This window comes from Dermacentor albipictus, chromosome 8, assembly GCF_038994185.2.
Source record: "Dermacentor albipictus isolate Rhodes 1998 colony chromosome 8, USDA_Dalb.pri_finalv2, whole genome shotgun sequence".
In the NCBI taxonomy this organism is placed as follows: domain Eukaryota; kingdom Metazoa; phylum Arthropoda; class Arachnida; order Ixodida; family Ixodidae; genus Dermacentor; species Dermacentor albipictus.
This window is the reverse complement of record NC_091828.1, coordinates 24,589,347-24,600,486: the sequence shown is the minus strand read 5'-3', so window position 1 is coordinate 24,600,486 and position 11,140 is coordinate 24,589,347.

The window sequence follows — 11,140 nt, the reverse complement described above, 5'->3', positions numbered from 1 at the left end:
ATTTAAACTCTCGTTTTCAGCTCGCTTCGGCGCGCCCGAAGCAGCCGACGCGGCCGCTATGTCCACGTGATCCCTCCTAGCACGTCACGCCGACGGTGGCGCCAGCTTTTCCAGTGGTGGAGCTCGAGGCCAATAGACATTGCCGGTATCCCGTTCTACCGCGTCGGCCTTGATCTCATCGGGCCAATATTCCCAGCACCTCTGACTGGAAATAAGTGGGTTGCCGTAGCTACGGACTACGCGAGACGATAAGCTATCACGCAAGCACCGCCAACAAGCTCTGCCACTGACGTTGCGGACTTTCTCCTTTACGACGTTACTCTTTACCACGGCGCTCCTCGACAGCTGCTCACCGACCATGGTCGCTCATTTCTGTCCCAAGTCGTCGACGACATTCTTCGTTCGTGTTGCATATGTCACAAGCTAACCACTGCATACCATATCCGCAAACCAGGGGGCTTACTGAGCGCCTCAACCGCACGCTGACCACATTGCTCTTCATGTACGTTCCCTCAGACCACCGTGATGGGAACATCACCTTGCCTTATGTGGCATTTGCCTACAACTCGTCACGCCATGGAACCGCTGGCTTTTCCCTCTTTTATCCCTTGTTTGGCCGCCATCCCACATTACCCTTCGAAACTCTTTTACCATCACCTGTGCGCCCTATTACAGACTACGCACGCGATGCAGCTTCTTGGGCCGCAACGGCTGGCCAGATTGCAAGGAATTTTCTTAGAAGGCTTGCTAAGAAAGGGATTTTCTTAGAAGGCCAGCCTTCTTAGGCTGTCTTAGAAGGCCTGCTACGATCACCATCACAGAGTTGTTAATTACTCTTCGTGCTCTTTGGTCCTCCTCTGGACGCCTTGCCGCCATGTCGGCTTGTCGGCAATGCTTCTTTCCCGCTACTTCGGGCATCACAAGGTCCTACGCCAAATGACTGACGTCACGTACGTGATCGCTCTGTTGGACAGTTGATTATCTGCCGCGTCCACCACTGATATCGTGCACATCTCCCGCCTTAAGCCTTATGCTGCCGGAAACGATCCCACTTCTTAAGCGCCGAGACGGCGCTCTCGCCGGCGTGGGTTCTATGTTACGCGCTATTCCCGCGCACTGAAGCACGCATCCTGCCGAGCATGGAAGAGTGCGCCAGAAAGACGGTGAAGACGACGATCAGAATTGCGCTCGTCTTGTTCTGCCATCTAGCCTGCAGCCGTCTCTGTATATATTTTGTAAACACCATTTCCTATCCCTTTTGGCTACTCTCATCCCCGTGGCAATATGTATTACTATGTAATGCATAATGTATTATGTAACATTGGTTAGAGATGTCCTTGGCAGTCGCACCACTCTTGAATACAATTGTAAGGAGTTGTGCACGAGGTCTTTGCGTATTTGGATAGCCTTTATGGCGTTCGACACAGGCTAGTCTACATAACGGCTATATTATAAAAGTGGAATGGCACCATGGCAGATAATGTGGAGAACAGGCACATCCTGCATATAGTACTGCACAACAATTTTAAATAGCGGTCTTCTTTCACGCATGCCGATAACCGTGACAGGAGACAACTTTGGGAAGCAAGTGCAGCTACTGTATATGTCATACCCAAGGGTGTACCTGGCCCGGTGGCCAGTAAATGCCACGTAATATTGCGAGCAGCTTCAACCATAGCATACTAACGGATGACGACCCAGAGACAGTTTGCTCAAATCTTGTGTCGTGACTTTTGCGTCAAGGTGAAAAACCATCATATCCATGTATCTGTCTTAGCACTTAAGCACACCTCGATTTGCAGCTGCTGCGGTGGCCCAGCGGTGCGGATCGCAAAGTCGCTGAGGAAATAATTGGGGGCGCCTTAACTAAATCAATAGGTCAAAATCAAAAGCCGTCCACGACAGCGTCCCTCGCAGACGCTGCAAGGACGCTGTGCGATGTGTGGACGTTAACAATATGTGCCGACTGAGGAAAGGCTGCCACGGAGTGCTTCTGACGGTTAGCCTAGCTTGTTTACTGCGTAGAATCAAAAAGAAAAAGGAAAATAAGGAAGGACCATATCAAAAACCCAGAATAAATCATCGCTCGTCGTTTCTAAACGCTCTTAGGGTAAGTCATTTCCAGGCGACGAGCGGCTACGCTTTATCAAGAACACTGATGACGCCGGTGCGACAAGCATTGTGGTGAAGTTCAATGCACAGGGATAGCTTTTAATAATTTTATTTTTTGACGTGATCAAGCATCACCACGGATTTGAAAAGTTTAAGGTCAGTACGCCACGTGGTGGCACTCACGCGAACTAAATCCTCATGTCCAGAAAGGCTGGATACGAGACACAGCATTGTTTTGTGTGCAGTACCATAGTGAGTGACGTGGCAATGGGTCATCAGAGGTGCGAGCCATCCCGATAAGTTTGACATGTGTGGATGCAACAGCCACTAAAGAAGCCCTGCTATCAGTTTGTTGGCTAGGTTGAATCCTCCTCCTTATGTAATGTTATCAAGCGCTAGTGGCCAAAGACCATGATGTGGTTGCTGCTGGGACGTGGGCCACGCCATGACGCAAAGCTATGACATTCGGTCACAGTGCTAAGCTAATCCACACAGAGTTCGCAGCTTAATGCACGAGAAACATATTCCAAACAAATAGAAGAAATTGGCCTGCTTGACTTTGCAACTATGACTATACCACGGTCTTCTAAGACCTTGATGCATGGCTTCTGCACCTTACCACTCATCAGATAATTACAGCGCTCCAATGATATGAGTTGCTCATGGCTTACACAGTTGTATTTGTAAGGTAGTCCTTAATGGGGCCACGAGATCGACGTACGGAACTTTTCCAGCATCGCACTGCACCTAAAGGACTTCCGTGGGCCAACACATATTTGGTTGTAATTTCTGCACCTTAGTTCTCATATATCCTCAACAGCACGCACAAGAAGATTTCCTTACCCCATTTCATCTGCGTTCCCGAGACAGACTATCCGACAATAAGTTCAGTAAAGAATGGCACCTCGTAACCCATGTGAACGGGAGATAAGATTCTTTTTCTTTTTTTTTTTTTTTTTGAAGCGCGGCACAGCCTTGTTGTCAGTAAGTGACCCGTGTTGGTCCCATCGTTGAATGGTTGGCCCCAGTTGAGACGAATGAGGCTACTCTACAACCACCTGTCGCGACATCACAATGTCGTCAATAGATCGGATGGTGACGTCAGCGTACATCTGCTTTCAGAGACGAGGCAAGATTTAACCACAGAAGATTATTGCCTAAGCTCCACTCAAGTTGTCACTAATAAGCGCATTCCAATAGGCGTATTCATCGCTCCCCCTCCTTCCCACAACATTTTACTTATTCAAGAGGTAAGCACATGCAGCGCGCCTAAAGTGAGGGGGCGCCCGGCCGCCCTTTCGTTGTTTAAAGAGGGTCTTGGCCTGCTCTTGGCAAGTCATCTGTAGCCCTCTGGCACCCATTCGGCAAGCGCTGGGGGTTTCCTTATTAAGGGCGCGATCGGCAGTGTTTGTTCGAAGCAGTGTTCGTTCACTTGCTGCAGCGTCAGAGCGGGCAGTCCGCAAAATTTGCAAAACGGCAAGGAGCAGCCAATCGGCTAGCGGTGAACACCCTGGAAGTTCAGGGACCTTGTTTGTCGACTGCTTGCAGACAAAATGTTTCTTACATTCTAATGAATGTACTTTTATATAACAATGTGTTTTTTTTCTTCTCAAGCTTAAACATGTCCTCAAATTGTAGTACGTTTGACTTTTCCGTCGTTTATTTTTTTTATATTTAGTTGTGCGCAACACCGCATAGCGACCACGCACAGAATCTAACAGTTGTAAATTGTAGTAGTCAAACGTATTACTTGGTGTCGCGCACAGCCAAACATAAAAAATAAATAACGGGAACAACAGCTCTCTTTTTTTTTTTTTCGAATGGCAACAACAACATGACGCCGCACCACTATCTTCGACTGTGCCCCCGGGTTTCGACGCGTCAGAGGGAGCTGTTCAACCCACTGTTCGTTTCGAGAAACGAAAGCGACGCCGGAATTCGCTTTCTGCCATCTCTTCAAATGCATTTCGCATCTCCAACAGCTCTGCTTCCTTTGAGAGCAACGTCAACGCAACAACCGAATCTCCTATTGCAAGCGCAATTTTCTCAAATTAGACTATGGATAGCATCCGAACATGTCGTTCTGTAGCTGCAGCGGCCGTTTCGATACAATCTGTTTCAGGCGTGCCATACGAAGCCGGTCTCGTAACGAGCGCATGACTGCTCGAACTGCACACCTCTCGTCGCGTTCCGCTCCTATAGCAGACGATGTGCTTGGTTTCGGAGTGATTGACAGGAGCGTGTCGTCATTTTGACGTCACTAAAAAACGTGGCCACCCTCCGCGGCTGACGACGTGGGCACTGCCTAGGCCAATCGCGCACGGCGAAACTGAACGCGCGCTCCGAACAACGATGCCCGATCGCGCCCAAATTGTGCCGCTTGCGGGGCAATCCTATTGAAGGCCTGAGTATATGTCATCTTGCTTTCTAAATATCCGACCAGCCCTTCGTCCTAAGCGTCATGCAGGAATTGTATGATTTTCGCAGAGGACATTATATTGGGCCCATGGCATAACTGCAGATTGTCTCATGGTAATCTAGGGGCCTTACTTGACTTTTTGCGAAGCATGGGTGAGAATTATGGGCTTGCAGTAGACTTTTCTGTTATGTGTCCATTTTCTGTCGTCATCGTCACCTATCACGCTTCTCTTTCCTATCCTTTTCTCCTTTCCTCAGGGTCACTGGCTCACTAGAGGAATATGTACCTCAGGCCAACGACTTAGCCTTCCGCGTCAATTAAGTTGTCTAAGTGACTTTGCAGCTACCTTTGCTTTTAAAGATAAAAAGAATAAATTGCATAATCAGAAATTATAATCTTCCATTTGATGGAAGTAAGTGGCACAGCTACCTCGGAAGAGAGTGCATAGCGTTCACTTGATTCATGTACCTAGAACGGTGAAACCAGATATTTTTTGGGCTCTTGAAATACTACTTCCAGAAGCTCCATCGCTTTCACTCGATGTATTCGTCCGACGCACCCGCCTTCTCACAAAAAAAGGAAAAAGAAGCAAAAAGAAAACAGCTGTAACTTGAAGTTTAAGAATATATTTGCCAAGTAAAGATTGGTCTGAATAATGATTTTATGACCACAACCGGTGTAAAATTATTTTCTCGTTCTCAATAACTAATACACTAATGTAGGCTGTCAGTTCTGGATAGGAAACACGGAAGCTCACCATCTTTCTTAAGTATCTTTTCTTTTTCTCAATGTAGAGATAACCGCATCCTGATGCACGTCAATTTCTTTGTGTTTGACGCAACGTTGTGAGTGCTTGCAATCACGGATGATAGACAAGCATTAAAAAAACTGCATAATTACACACACGAACCACAGGTGATGGATTTAATAACCTGCCAATGTCAGCGCTGCTGCTGGCCTGGCATGCTGGTCTCGGTGCTAGATGAGAATTATGGTGTGTACGGAGGTCAAGAAAGCATACAAAAAGTTCATACGCATATAAACGCACGTACACGCAATAAAACTATTCAATCACCAAGTTTTCTTGAGTCGTGTATACACAGGAAAGATGAAAAGCCCTTTCGCAGCGCCAAACTCCGGTTAAAGACTGCTGCGGTTAAAGCGCAGTCCAAGCCAAAAAACAGATCACAAGCATATCAAACTGGAGAAAGAAGCAGCATAACTCGAGGCCCTCCGCTTTTGATGCGGACGCTTTTGAGACCTTTATCTAAGCGAACATAATGGCCTACGGCGGTATCCATTGGCTCCTCCTCTATAGTTCAAGCACAATGGCCATGATCGAAGGCCGCAAGCTTGAGCAACGGCTTCGGTGGATTTATGACTTCCATTTCTTCCTCCCCATCTAGAGCTTCACCGGGTATATGGCAAGCACGAATGTGACGTCTTTTCATATCCTGTGCACAACAAAGTGTCTGGAAAGCGGTCGTGGTTACATGCTACAGTCGTCAAGCAGTTTCCTATCTTGCTATGAAAAGACGTTGTAAGGTTACTTACACAGAAAATTATGTTACATTATGCTACTCAATTATGTTACACAGAAATTATGAAATGCTGAGCGCGCGCTCGATTGCGACAGAAAGCAACGACGTCACTAATGGCGCAGCCAATCGCGCACCTTTTCCTTTTTTCCTCGCATGCGCATGGGGTTGCGCCGGAGGGGTTGTCGGCGTACAGGCGACAGACGGACGGACGAATCAGACAGCCATATACAGCTTCGCTTTAAAAAGATGTATGGCATACCTAATTAAATCAAGCAGGCTGGGCGACTTGTCACCGCTCCGTTTCAAAGGGGGATGTCATTAAATCATCATCATAATCAAGTAGTGTTCCTGTATCTCCCACGGGACCATATACAGGGCACTAATTGGAAGTGGCACGATACGATGGTAAGGATAATGATGATGGGGAGGATGGGGAAACTTTTTCTTCCCCAAACCTTTAACTACTTGGTACGTACCGCTACTACTGACCTCCACTCCCTCTAATGGAGATCACCATAGGCGTATCTAACTTGCCCGCACTCCCTTCCCCCCCCCCCCCCCCGCTTTTAGGACTGGGGAACAAAGTAGGTCATTTGCGTCGCACTTTTTAAACCCGGGAATATATACGCCTAAAGTGCCAACCAAGATCACCCGGGTCTACAGAAAGCAGATTGAAGCCCTGCTAATGGGGATATGGCCTCTCCGACAGCTGCATGTGGAATCTCTGCCACATTGGTGCTTCAGCACACTCATCGCTGGTAATCATATAGCATAGAGTCTACTCGATAACAGTTGGCAATTTCCTCACCTCTGTAAGTCTGCAGTAGTATTTCAAGTCTTGATCTAGACATTGATTCAGGCTACTTGGTCTGCCAATAATGAAACTGAACCTCGATAGTGCAACTGAGGTTCCCAGAACATTCAAAACTGTTTTCACTTATTTGGCCGTGAAAGGTGTTCTCGCGGCGCAACTGAGTCATCACAAAGCGTTCGCTTCTCGCTTCCGTCGTTCATCATCACGTCTGCGTTGTGACAGCAAGTGCTCGTTTTCGTCGAGTCAGATGTGTTTACAGTTCCCTGCCCGCGCGTTACACCATCCTTGTCATAAGTGTATCCATCAGTTTCGGTGGGGGGGGGGGGGGATCGTATGCCGCTCCCCCCCCTCACACTCAGAATCGAAAAGGGAAAGTAAGCCATGTATCTCCCTCCTACGCATACACACTTGTGAAAGCGGGCACTGTAGGCTGCACACTGCACAAATACAACAAAACAACATCTGAGACCAAGTATTCTCTCAGAATCGAGTTCACATAGGTACGATTTATTACATGTCCCCTGCTTTTGGGCCTCGCCTGCACGTGCCGTAACAGATGACGCTCGGCCAGCCGCGCTAAGCTGCCAAGGGTTACCCCGCACTTTGCGGTGCAAGACGCCTGTGGACGTGCCTTGCCAGCCTGCATTGCTGAGAAAGCTATCGCTAGGCTGTCCAAAACAAGTTTAACCTACCATCCATTGCATCATCCCGTGTTTATTGGGGCCGTCTAACCTAACCATTTTGGAAAACACAAAATCAAATTTGCTTTTATAATTTACAGGTATTTTATAAGTGTTGCAATTTTAGCAATTTTTACGCTAGATTTAGTCACTTTCTTCTCTGTTTACGGCAAAGTATGCTATTTACCAATCAGTGACATTTTTAGTGACTTTAAAGAACAGTTGGCGATAGTTTAACGACTTATCAGTTATAAAAATAGCTTGGAAGATGGCCTTCGAAAACGCGCTTTGATATTCAAAAGCCACATGCAAGTCGCCGAAAGTCGCTGTACAATGCATAGGCTCCGTGACCATGATGAACCAACGGTTTTCTTCACATTGTTAGCTTTCACATTGTGATTGTGCTTCACAGCTTGTCACATAGCCTTGACATTGTGGTCACAAAATTTAAGTTTGTTTATTATACGAAAAACCTAGTTGAACGCGTTTAAGCGCTGCAGGTTCAGCGGTGTCACTAAATTCAGTCGTTCGGTAGACGTTTGGCTAGCGTGTCAGAAAACTAATTTACCAAAACAAAGTGGACTGAATTTTCTGTTCAAATTTAGGACACAGCAGCCGTATAAGATATATCGACTGCGTAAAAAAAGTGTAATTATCGGAACGGCTTGGCTCGTTCCCGCGCGACGGAACAAATCGCTTCCGTTTCTCATGCTTTTTGGACCAATCAGTACACGGCGGCTTTCCGGTAAATCAAGGGCAAAAATATTGTATTTAACATGTACAAAGCTCGGTTAATTGTCATTGCCATGCTAAGAACATGAGGCCAAGCGCGTTCCACATAATCTAGTTCTGCTACCACGAATTTCGAGAAGCACAAAAAATGTAGGCATAATATGCAGACTAAATGCATTTACATGCTAGGAAAACTACGTTGCTTGTTTCCTTTAGAATCGTGCTGTATTTGCAATCTTCCAACCTGAGGATAATAAAAAAATTATGCTATCATAATACAGCATGTAAATATTAGAGGTACCCGATCTAATAGCGACTTTTTTCAAATAAGAACCGAATAAGAATAGTAAGTATCAAATATCAAACAGACAAACGCAGACGCACATATTTACAGCAGGAATATTTCTTTCAGTATGATTAGGAACACGCTTGCACTGAATAGACAGTCTACTACCAAACACAATTAAGATCGTTTAGACACACTATCACAACAGTCATAAAAAAGACCACACGAATAGCCGCTTGACACCTTTAAGCGTTATGGCAAACAAGCTTTCCAAGAATGATAGGCATTTGAAACTGACGAACTTTTCAAAAAGACATAATAAATTGTTGAAGAAATATTGGAAGTTACGGAAATAAAACGCTAAGGAGGTATTTGTGCTCTCGACCGAAAACAGTCTTTTACAAGAAAAAAAAAACATCACTAGTTGTACGTAAGAGATGAAACTACTACATGACTAGGCTGCAAGAAAGACTAATTTGCAGGCCACAAGCACAATATAGCTTATTGTCATGTATTGGACGAAAAGGAGGGGAATGGAGGGGCCCGGTTTTGTAAGGGCACCGTTGTTGTAAGAACGCTCGTGCATATTTGTTAGTCAGAACCATACGAAACCAACAAATTGATGAACAAACGGAAAGCATAGGATAAATTATTTGTAGCTTCTAATCGAAGTGCAAAAATGAGAATCTAATGAGAAATCGAGGAAAACTCAACTTGCTGAAGGTGAGGGCCAAACCCACAACCTCTGCATCACGCGCGCGTTGCACAATTGTGCTACGGCGATGGCATTCCTAGGTATTTATGTATATGTATGTGTGCAAGATGTCACCCAAGGAGTGTTAACCAATGCCACACTTCCACCGCAGAACCGAAAACAAAGCTTGCATTACCGATTTTCTTTCGGCATTGCTTCGAAAACTTTGTGGCTGTTTTACTTCTGTTAATTACAATTTGCGATACTTCGTTCAGCAGGTGGAGAACAGAAACCCGATTTGAACAGTCGGTTCTTGCAAAATATTTAGTTAATTTTGATATTTAAAAATACCGAATAGTTCATTTTCGAATACGGGTAAAACATTACACACCAACTATCCATATTCCAAACTTCGATATTCGCCTAGCCTATAGTAAACAAATTACTAAAGCTGAAACCCTCTACACTCTGTTGGTAAATTCACTGTTTTCCTTCAGCAGCACGAACATTAGACCAACATGACACGTCTATAGGTAAATTATTTACTTCCCTCGAGCTTATATTAGAGTGTTACAAACACCTACATTCTTAAAATCCACTTTAGTTATAGCGAGAATTTTAGTGACTTTTTTTTGTCTCGCTTCAGTGACAAACTTCCTAAAATCTTTGCAACACTATAGTGTAATGGTTCATAATGTACAATTGAAAACCAGATCTTTCGCTGACAAAGATAACTTTCACTGACGAATTTTTCAGCCTTCTTTATTGCAATGGCAATTGGGTAATCCGCAAGGGTGGCGAACTTTACAGTATAGGTGCCACCTGGCCCACTCTGAGTATGCATTCTCTGCCCTACAGGTCGTGAATACGAACTGCTGTATACCCTCCGATGAATATTTTCCAACAAACCAACATGTCATTAACATATTAAATAAAAGAATGTAGCAGCGTTTATTGGTCTGTGGCCGCTAAGGCGGAATCTGCCTGACCCCCGTCCTACCTACCGCCCACCCGCGCTGCGCGCCGGCTCGCTCCGCTCCCCTTGGAAGGAGCCCTCCGTGTCGGGCTTTGTGGTGAAACATGCGAAAAACGAACGTGTACTGCAGAGAAGTCAAAGGGGAAATTATATGCTGAGCAGTGAAGCTGCCGTTGTTGGCGTGGCGTCAATGCAGACAGAGTAGCGGCGGCAGAGCGATCTCAGGTGGCACGTACTGAAAAGATCACTTTGCAATATATATACATATATATGCAGAGAGAGAGAGAGAGAGATAGATAGATGGATGACTTCTCAATTTGCATTATTTTCTCTCTCAGAAGCTACGTTAGCGCTACGAATGACAACATTCCTTCTTACAGAAGCCTAATCTTTCAATCTAGCTCAACTTAACATTTTCCTTTGGTATCCCTTAAACAAACATCGTGGTTTCGGCATCAGACATGGCACTAATATGCCTTTTTAAAGTGGTCACTCTACCATATCAGCTAACTAGAGGCAAGGCAATCACAAAGCTAGGTCAATTTAAACCGGCAAGTTGAGGTGCCGGGGCATTTCGCAAATCGGTTATGCAGAGGACCACACGACGGAGGAAGGTTCGTGAAAAAGAAAATTCACGATTCTGGAAAAAGCCTGCTACTCCTGAGGGGCTCCCCACCAGGCCACATAGCAAATTTGATTATATGCTGTAAACTGTTACGTGCCCTCTAGCGAGCGTTCTAGCGCAATGATTTTTCAAATAGGCCCATTTTGGCTGATATAGAAATATCTGAAGCGTCGCGAACCCATGATTTCAAGGCAAGTTTCACTGCCTACATCGACACTTTCCCAGTCTAGCGTCCGTAGGCAAAGTTCCTTCCCTGCGTTC